The sequence below is a fragment of the Peromyscus californicus genome, unplaced genomic scaffold (assembly GCF_007827085.1).
Source record: "Peromyscus californicus insignis strain IS unplaced genomic scaffold, ASM782708v3 Scaffold_8__1_contigs__length_139910024, whole genome shotgun sequence".
In the NCBI taxonomy this organism is placed as follows: Eukaryota; Metazoa; Chordata; class Mammalia; order Rodentia; family Cricetidae; genus Peromyscus; species Peromyscus californicus.
Window position 1 is genome coordinate 63,966,402 of NW_026294606.1, and position 10,597 is coordinate 63,976,998.

The window sequence follows — 10,597 nt, forward strand, 5'->3', positions numbered from 1 at the left end:
GCTTGTTCGGCAAACTCCCTTAACCGCTGTGTTATCTCACTAACCTCTAGTTCAGCATAGAATTTCTTACATAGCTAAAAACTCTTTTCCTAAAATTTCTTTGAAATCCATCCACTACACATCATCTCGCCGTGTCTGGTTTCTTTAGTATAGAGAGTGAGGTCTAGATTGCTTCTTCATAAACATGCTATGATTTCTTAAGTGCTTTCATTATATAATTTGGTGACAGTGCCATAGTTCAGGAGAGACAAGCAAGAAGGCGGATGGCTACTTCCTGTTTTCGGGTTGCAGAGATTGGTTCATTAGCCTGCCCTTTGGCCTTGACCTTTGGGACAAGACTCCTGGTATCTGAAGCTCCCAGGGCCGGTTGATTCCTTTGCTAGCTCCTAACCTCATCCGTCCAACCTGAGCAACCTGAGGAACCTGACGGGCGTCCTCAAAGAGAAGTTTACATGGCCCCCAGTTTAAAAGTAGGACTAGCTGCGACTTTTCACTTGGGAAATAGGGAGGGGGGGGGGGGGGGGTGTCTTCTTACTGCCCTCACCTGGTGTAAAGTGGGAACTGCAGGGAGAAGGAAGAAAATAAAACTGCCCTTAGTGTGAATTCGGGTCACCTCTAGCCAGAAAAAAAATGACCGGCTTGGGGTGCATGATTGCGGTGCGTGAGGAAGTATGTCCTCGTGGTTCTATGTGTGCAAGGGTCTCTACACCTGTATTTTTTGTTTTTCTCGTGATAACTGAGCTTAGAGCCCAGGGCTCACACCAACTAGGCAAGTACCCTAGCAGTAAGCTGTATCTCCAGTCCCACATCTGCTTTGCCTTGCTGCGATAGAGGCTGGGGTATCCTCACTACGCTGCCCAGGCTGACCTAGGACTTCTGGACTGAAATGATCCTCCTGCCTCATCCTCCAGAGAAGACGACACAGCACGCATTCACCCCAGTGCCAGGCGCACACTTGCGTTAAAGATCCTTTTTAGATGTATTAATCTCATGTGTATGAGTATTTTACCTGCATGTATGTATGTGCACCACACACCTGGTGCTGGCAGAGGCTGGAAGAACACGATTTATCTCTAGAACCAGAGTTATGGATGTTTGTGAGCCACCATGTGGGTGCTGGGTACTGAGGCCTGGTCCTCCCACAAGAGCAGCAAGTCATCTTAACCACTGAGCCATCTCTTTAGCTCGGTGATTCTCAACCTGTGGGTCGGGACCCTTTGGGGGGGTCAGATGACCCTTTCACAGGGGTCGCCTAAGACCACTGGAAAACACAGATGTTTACATTATGATTCATAACAGAAGCAAAATTACAGTTATGAAGTAGCAATAAGAATAATTTTATGCTTGGGGGGTCACCACAACCTGAGGAACTGTATTAAAGGGTTGCAGTGTTAGGAAGGGTGAGAACCACTGCTATAACCCCACTCTGCTGCTTTGAAAACAACTTTTATAACTTGTTTTTAGACAGATGGCTGAGAAGTGACCAAGGCAACTTTTAAAACTATCTCAGAAAAATTTTCCCCAAATGTCTAAGTTAAAGAGAATGACTTTTTAAATAACTACATTTAAGCAATTAAAAACAGTAGAAACAAAAAAACAAACAAACAAAAAAACTCAGATTAAATTGCACAAGAGCTGTGCACACCTAAGAGAATTTCATTTCACCATCTCTGGGGATGCAGTTTGTTAGAATTCCTAGCTGCTCCCCCAACTACTAGGCTGTGCGTGCGCTGTCCAGTAGCCAGGCAAGATACTTAGTCATCCTAGGGCCTTACGTCCTATGTAATCTGCGTGCAACGTGATCACATAATCTACGCGCATGAGTGGGGTAGCTACGTAAGCCCATATACAAAAGTGCATGTGTAGGGTGTGTGTGTGTGTGTGTGTGTGTGTGTGTAGGAACTTACAAAAGCAGGTTCCACCTACTCCCTCTCTTCCTGCACGGTCATCCCAGAGGCCTATGCACATTCCTTCTGTTCCCTTCCCTTAATAAACTCTTACAGTGGGCTTTGTTGTACCTTGTGGCTTTTTTCACATGGTAAACAGCGCGCTTAATGAATAACACTGCACTGCTTAATAAATAACACAGTTCAGTGTTTAATAAATAAATAAATAAATAAAGTGTTTCGGTGTTTAATAAATAAATAAATAAATAAAGTTCAGTGCTTAATAAATAACACAGTTCAGCTTGCCTAGCGTTCATGAAGTCCTGGGTTCGATCTCTAGCACAAAGAAACTTGGTGTGCCTCTAATCTCAGTGCTCGGGAGACAGAAGCAGGAGGGTTGGCAGTTCAACATCAGCCTTATCTGCAAGTGAGTTTGAGATACTGTCTGAAAAGGAAGAGAAAGAGACACTCATTACATGGTTGAGAAATTGCCTGTAATCAACTCCAAATTGAGAAATTCTGAGAGTAGACATGAATGCAGGCCAAGTACGCCGGTGGCGAGTCTTCCTTCTGTTGTTTGATTTTTGAAACAGGGTCTGGCTATGTAGAGCTCAGGTTGGCCTCGAACTCACTATGTAGGTCACATTGGCCACAGTCTTGTGGCTATCCTTGCCTGATTCCTGAGTGCTGGATGTAAGGGTATGCCACCCTGCCTAGCTTTAGTGGCAAGTTCACTTCGTTGGTCCATGTCCTACAGAAGCGAGCCTGATCTCTTTCTGCTGCAACCTGCCAAGGGCTTCTTCACTTGCACTTCCATAGTACAACTGTCCAGTGCTTCCAGGAAAAGCCAGCCCTTTCCTTTGGTGCCCGTTCCTTGTCTTGCCTAGTCAAGAACGTGACAGGAACCCTCTGTCCTCCATCTTCCTAGGGACTTCCCCACCAACCTAAAAGCATGCTGCATACTTTCTCCTCTTGTGTAATATTTTGTTTGTGTTCTGATAAAACTTGCCTGGAGACAGAGGGCGGAGTTAGCCGCTAGTTAACTATAGAAGCTGGGCCATGGTGGCTTACACCTTTAATCCCAGCACTAAGGAGCCAGAGACAGGAAGTGATAAGGCAGGGTGGAGACAGGATCTCAGCCCTTTTTCTGTTGGCGGATCCAGAGGGGTAAGAGGTCACTGATGATTTCTCCTGTGCTCTCTCAGGTTATTATCCCCAATATCTGACTCCTAGTTTTTATTGATAACACTAATTAGGTTCATGCTTCATCCTCCAGTCTCAGATTTTAAACTCCATCCATGAGGTGAAGATCTCAAATTAGTTACCCTCACTTGGACTGTTAAACTCCAGACTGTACATGTCCAAAGGCCTACTTCACACTGCCACTGAGATCTCTCCCCCCCCCCCACACACTTTTTTTCCCTTTGAGACAGGGTTACTCTGTGTAGCCCTGGCTGTCTTGGAACTCACCCTGCAGACCAGACTGGCCTAGAACTCAGAGATCTATTTGCCTCTGCCTCCCAAGTGCTGTTATCAAAGGCGTGCACCACCACAGCCCTTATTCACCACTGAGATTTCTAACACATCAAAAGGAGACAATTTCTCTCTCTCTCTCTCTCTCTCTCTCTCTCTCTCTCTCTCTCTCTCTCTCTCTCTCTCTCTCTCTCTCTTTCTCTCAACAGACTCTCATCATATAGGCCTGGCTGACCTGGAACTTCCTATGTAAACCAGGCTGGGCTTGAACTCACAGAGATCCTCCTGCCTCTGCCTCCTAAGTGTGCCACCATACCCAACTAAAAGTAGAATTTCTAACCTTGCTTCATAAAAGATGCCACCCCTCCTGCAAAGTGTGTTCACATCAGACCCCAGGATAGGGCAAATTTGAGCTTATTTGGAAAAAGGTATGATCAAGGAGCTTAAGCTAAGCTGTCATAGTTTTGATACACACTATCACAGGCTTGTGGTATTTTGTTTGTTTAATAGTCTTTTTTACTTTTTACATGGATGAGTGTTTTGCCTGTGTGTATATCTGTGTATTGTTGTTTTTAAGCTAAATCTCAGTCTTACAGTTTTACCAATAAAGACTCAGGAGTCAGACGCTGGGGTGAAAACCTGCTAGCTCAGAGAGGCTGAGGAGTAATCAGCTGACCTCCCGCCTTAGCCAGTGTCCCAGGAAGAGAGCTTCTCTTCCACTGTCCCAAACCAAAGAGGCCACTAAACTCCAAGCCCATCTTCACTACTTCCTGTGCATTTCTTTATCCATTTTCCTGACTTCTTCTTACTGTCTATGGCTACTTCCTGTCAACTAGTTACTGGCTCCGCTCTTGACCCTAGGCTGACTGTAGCTGAAGTTTTCTCCAGTCCTGCCTCACCCACGGTCAGGACAAATCTCTCTCACCTGCCAGTCCTGCTGCTGCTCAGACCTAACCGAGTAAACACACAGAGACTTATATTGCTTACAAACTGTATGGCCATGGCAGGCTTCTTGTTATCTAGTTCTTCTATCTTAAATTAACCCATTTCTGTTAATCTATATGTCGCCACGTGTTCTGTAGCTTTACCTGCTGCCTTTACATGTTACTCCCTGGATGGCAGGCTGGCGTCTACCACCAGCTTCCACCTCCCAGCCTCTCTTCTCTGTTTGTCCCGCCTATCCCATACTTCCTGCCTGGCTACTGTCCAATCAGTGTTTTATTTATCAATCAATCATAGCAACATATATTCACAACATACAGGACATCCCACAGCACTTCCCCTTTTCTGTTTTTTTTAAGGAAGATTTTAACTTTAACACAGTAAAATTACATATAACAAAACAGTTATCTAGAAAGTATTACAGTTACAATATCTAATCTACTTGTATTTGGCAAAATTAAAGAAGATATCCCATCTATTTTATATTTGTGAGTCTAAGGTTTCATGTCTAACTTATCTCTTATCCTAACTAAGGAAATTATAATTATTTAGTCTTTAACTACATCAAAGACCTCAGAAGGATATACTATTATCTGAGAAATGGGAGAAGGACGCAAGCAACTTTCGGGAGTCTTGTGACAGTAGACAGAGACAGTTGGCAGCCTGGACAGTCATCTAAAGTTCCTTTGTAAAGTTGGGGCATCTGTCTTCAGCCCTCAGGCCTAGAGTCTCTCAGTCACTTCTCTCTGTGTCCTGTAGAATGTCTGGCAGTTTCCTCTGCAAAGCAGGAACCTGAAGGACCATTTTGCCAAGCAAAGTTCAGCGGTCACCTTTATATGGGTCCTGCATGTCCAGTTGATCAAGCAGTCCAGGCAAGAACAGTTTCTTGCCCAAATGGCTATTTTTGTCAAGGTGAAGATGAATTCTATATAGAGTGTCTTTGATGCCCATTCTCCTCTCTGAAGTAAATCTGGTGCTGCCAGGAGCAGACATGTCTCACTGTCCAGAAAGTCTAAATTTTTTAAAACATTTTAAATGCCATATTCTGTAGGTCTTTGAAGTGTCTGAAGATTACCTATCTATCTGAAATAAATCTATGTATACCTAGAAGACTTAACTAACATGGCTACAAGTATGATTATCATAGATGACTAATTATTAATCTATTTCTTAATTATCCATTACAATTTTAAATGAGCTGTACAAGCATAATACCTTAAACAAGAGTAGAAATATACACAAGTATAACAAAATTAACTTTAAATTTGTATCAATAAACTAAAATCTATACCAATGTAAAACATTTCAAACAAGTTGTTGCTCTTTAAAAGTAGGTTCATTAGCCGGGCGGTGGTGGCGCACGCCTTTAATCCCAGCACTCGGGAGGCAGAGGCAGGCGGATCTCTGTGAGTTCGAGGCCAGCCTGGACTACCAAGTGAGTTCCAGGAAAGGCACAAAGCTACACAGAGAAACCCTGTCTTGAAAAACAAAACAACAAAAAGAAAAAAGTAGGTTCATTAATCTACCCTTTTATCTTATGATATCTATATCATATCCCCTTTTTTTCTTTAGAAAGAGATTATATTTATAATCAACCTGTTTTAAGTAAAAATATTGGTTTTTCTCTGTCCCACACCAGAGGGCTCTTTTGATTTGGGACACAAGAATCTCTTAACCTTTTTTTAGCAATATGTCTGGGTTTAGACAAAGAGTGAGCCAATTCCATCTCCAAAGCAAGCTTGGTATATTTGGGAATTTGGATGTAGCTTCTCTTACTACTTCCTGCTGGAGGGGGGTGCAGTATCTTATGGGGTAGAAAAATTTAGGCTTATGGGGTAGTCCGTGAGACTGTATTGTCTGAGCCAGTTGCCTCGAAACTGTTCTGGATGTTGGATCATCTGGGCCATGTTGTCATCGGAGACCTTTCAGGGGGTCTTGGCTGGTCAAACCTGATGTATCTTAATCTGGAACAAATCCATAGCCTCTGGCTTTCTGTGGAAACAAAAGCAGAGCCTCCTTTCCAAAGCAACTTATCCTTAGATCCAAATTTTGAAGTCAAGGTATCTTTAAAATATACATATTGGCTTAACTCAACAGCTTTTACAATCAAATGTTTTTCTGCAGTTAAGAATCCCAAAGACAACACAATCCAGATACTCTGTGTAATATCCATCTTTATGTGGCTTATTTTTTATACTACCTTTACTGTCTCTTTAAAGACTTTATTTTTAAAAATTATTTCTTTATATAAATGTATATATATGTGTGTGTGTACATATATATATGTCTCTTTCAAGCCTACGTATATTTTACACACATTGTAAACTATTCCATCTGAATCTGTCTTATTGTGAACCTATTGCTTTAAACTGCAGCATTCTAAGACTGAAACGGCGCTGTGGCTGCTGGCTCTGCCCAACTCAGTTTCCCAACATGGCAGTGGTACATTTACTGCCAGCTCTGGGAGCCATCAACTCTTAGAAACAGTGGGTCTATGATTTTATCAAAGCAGCATGTAGCCCAGAAACCTCTTTTTTTTTTTTTTTACTAGTAAAGGCTAAATCCACCACGCAGTGTAATGTGTGGCTTGGGGATGCCTCATTCCATAGTAGCTCAAAGATGCAGGCTGCCACTAACTTGAGAGAGATAACTAGGAAGCTGTTTTTAGCTCCGTTTTTACAATCTTGTTTTTCAGGTTTTAGGTGGAAACTCTTGCCAACCTGTTGGGCGCCATTTGTAGCTAGCGAGTTTCTCTCTGGGTCCTGCCAAACCCCGGCAGTCCTGTAGCCCACTTATAAAATAAACACACAGATGCTTGTATTATTTAAACTGCTCGGCCATTAGCTCAGGCCTACCATTGTCTAGTTCTTACACTTACACTCAGCCCGTTTCTGTTCATCTATATGTCGCCACATGTTCTGTGGCTTTACCTGCTGCCTTTACATGTTACTCCCTGGACGGCAGGCTGGCATCTACCCCCAGCTTCCACCTCCCAGCCTCTCTTCTCTGTTTGTCCCGCCTATCCTATACTTCCTGCCTGGGCTACTGGTCAATCAGTGTTTTATTTATCAATGAATCATAGCAACATATATTCACAGCATACAAGACATTCCACAGCAGTTGACTTTATTTAATAAATGCAGTCTCAGGGGTCACAGTGTGATCAAATATCCCGCAACAGTGCACCTTATCTCTTGTGCACTCAGAGGCCAGAAGAGGGTGTGGGATCCTCTGGAACTGAAGTTACAGTTGCCATGTAGGTGCTGGGAATTGAACCTGGGCCCTCTAAAAGAGCAGCCAGTGCTCCTAACCATTGACTCAACTCTCTACCTCCACCCAATTTGAGACAAGTGCTGTGGAATAATCTTTTTGTATACTGTAAAGATTTGTCATTTGAATTGGTTTAATAAAACACTGGCCAGTAGCCAGGCAGGAAGTATAGGGGGGCGACCAAACTAAGAATGCTGGGAAGAGGAATGGCAGAGTTGAGAGTCGATAGCCAGACACAGAGGAAGCAAGATGAGAATGTCATACTGAGAAAAGGTAACATAGATATGTTAACATGGCTAAACATAGATAAGAATTGTGGGTTATTTTAAGTGTAGGAGCTAGTTAGTAATAAGCCTGAGCTACTAGTTGAGCATTTATAAGTAATATTAAGCCTCTGAGTCAATTAATTGGGAAGCGGCTTCTGGGTATTTGGGAGTTGTTGGTGGGACAGAGAACTCTGCCTACAGACAAGATCTTCAAGTAGCTCAGGCTGGTCTTGAACTCACTATGAAGTTGAGGATGACCTTGACCTCCTGATTTTCCCATTTCCACCTCCCAAATCCTGGGATTACAGCATGCACCATCATATCCAGTTTCAGGCTCATGTTTTTAATGCTTCATACTCAGAGAAGGTACTTTATTGAGAGGCTGTGGAAATAGGTGGTAGGGTCTTGCTGGGGAAGTAGGCCACTGGGGGTTACCCACTGGAGGTATACTATCCCTGCTGTCTTCCTGTCCTGCTATCTATTTCTGGTCTGCCAAGAAGTGAAGAACATCCCCCACCACAGACTGGTACTGCCACGATACTCTGCTTAAGTGTACGAGACCAAGCAGCCACAGGAGCCAGAATGCACCTGTCCACCTTGAAGTCACTCCACTGGAGTATCTGGTTCCAGCAATGTAAAAGTAAGGACACATTCGCCCTGGGCCCTTTGCATTTAGGCTACTGCATGGGTTCTAAACTCAAAAAATCTCCCCAAAGTGACCCTGACACACCCTTTGTCCCACTCCCATTTTTTAAAACAGATTTATTTTTTAATTACTTTCTAGTATGTGTGTATATCTGTGTGATGGCATGTTTGTGTGAGAACTGGTGCCCACAGAGGGTACAGGTGTCAGATTCCCTAAAACTCCAGTTACAGGTGGCTGTAAGCCACCTAAAGTGGATGCTGGAAACTGAACTCAGGTGCTGTACAAGAGCAGTACATGTTCTTAACCACCGAGCCATCTCTCCAGCCCCCACCCCCCCCATCTTAATGACAGCCACTGATCTACAGTAGTTTGAAGCAAAGGAAGAAGAGAGAGGTGGGAGGGATGATGCACACACTCACACTTTACATCTATTCGCTCTTCTGTAGACTTAAACCACAGCTTCAGCTTCTGTCCCATAAAAACCAGTCTTCTAAGAATAATTTCAGAAAAGCCAGATAGTGATATCCCTGCATCACTATCATCCTACAAATCATTAAGGGACAAAGAGAAACAAACTTATTTTCTCCAAACCTGAGTCTGACGTCAGCCCTCATGAAGCCATGGCTGCAGAACGAGAGGACAGGAGCACAAGGAGATTTTAATCTTTCAGCCTAAACTAGAAGCTAAAAGATGTGTATGTATGAATCTGGGAGAAGATGAAAGAATAACGTTGTCACTTATGGGATCATTCGGCTTGAGAGAGGCCAGGAAAGCCAGGGTGAATTACTGAGCGTGCAATGAAGCTAAGTCAGCTGGCATGAAGCCTTTCGTAACCATCAAGTGTCTTGTACGGCCTGAGTTGTTTACAGAGTACAAGGCAGGGTAGAAGGGAGCAGAGCACTGATCCATGTTAGCAGTGGCAGAAAACAATGTGTGCTGGACCTAACTAACAATAAAATCTGAACAGTGAGAGTGCACAAGAGGCTGGAGGCTGCGATCGGAGGGCCTGCTATCATTCTGGCAAGGCTTTTTGTTTCTTTGGCTCGAATTAATTAGCTTTTAAAAAATTTTTAAATTTTTTTGTGGTACCAGGGATCAATCAGACCCAGGCCCTCATGTACACCAGGCAAACTCTGTACTCTTGAGCTGCCCACTCCAGCTCCTGTTGTACTCCTAAAGCGCCTGTAACTGCAAGAAGAAAGGGCCCCGCCAGTGTCGCTGGGAAACCTCTTATCTTCATGGCCTGCAGGGTGTACTTTCTTCTTGGGGTTGACCGCATTAATTTGCTTTGTTCACTATATATAAATTCATATGGACCTGGGAATGCAGATGCACAGCTGTAATCTCAGCGCTCAAGAGGCTGCTCTACAGAGTGAGTTCCAGGACCACACAGAGAAACCCTGTCTTGGAAAACAAACAACAAAACAAAAACAATGAGATAAACAAAGACAAGAAACAAAAAGAAAACGAAGAAAGAGGAGGGGCTGGAGAGATGGCTCAGCAGTTAAGGGCACTGGTTGTTCTTCCAGAAGTTCTGAGTTCAGTCCCCAGCATGGTGGCTCACAACCATCCTTAATGAGATATGGTGCCCTCTTTTGGCCTGCAGGCATATATGCAGGCAGAACACTGTGAACGTAATAAATAAATCTTTAAAAAAAAAAAAAAAGGAAAGAAAATAATAATAATAAAAAATATATCCCAACACTGGGAAGTCGATGCAGAAGGGCAGCCTCCACCACAGTGAAAACTTGTCTTAAAATAAGTCTAAATAAATAAATAAATAAATAAATAAATAAATAAATAAATAAATAAATAAGGCAGGATTCTGCCCAGAAATGGACACAGTATCTTCTTATGTTGAAAACACCAGGTCTTTACCAAGAATTCTAATGGATATATTCTTTGTAGCTTGGTGCTATAGGAACCATGTCTTATGGCACACAGTCCCTAGCAAACTAGTTTATTTAAGCTGCTCCATAAACTCTATAAACTCAAGTGTGTGTGTGTGTGTGTCTCTCTAAGTATGAGCTGCTTGATGGACGCTGATGGACATAACTCTGCAGTCCAAACAGCAGATGGAGAGGTTTGGAAAGTGTGAGGGCCCATGTCACCCT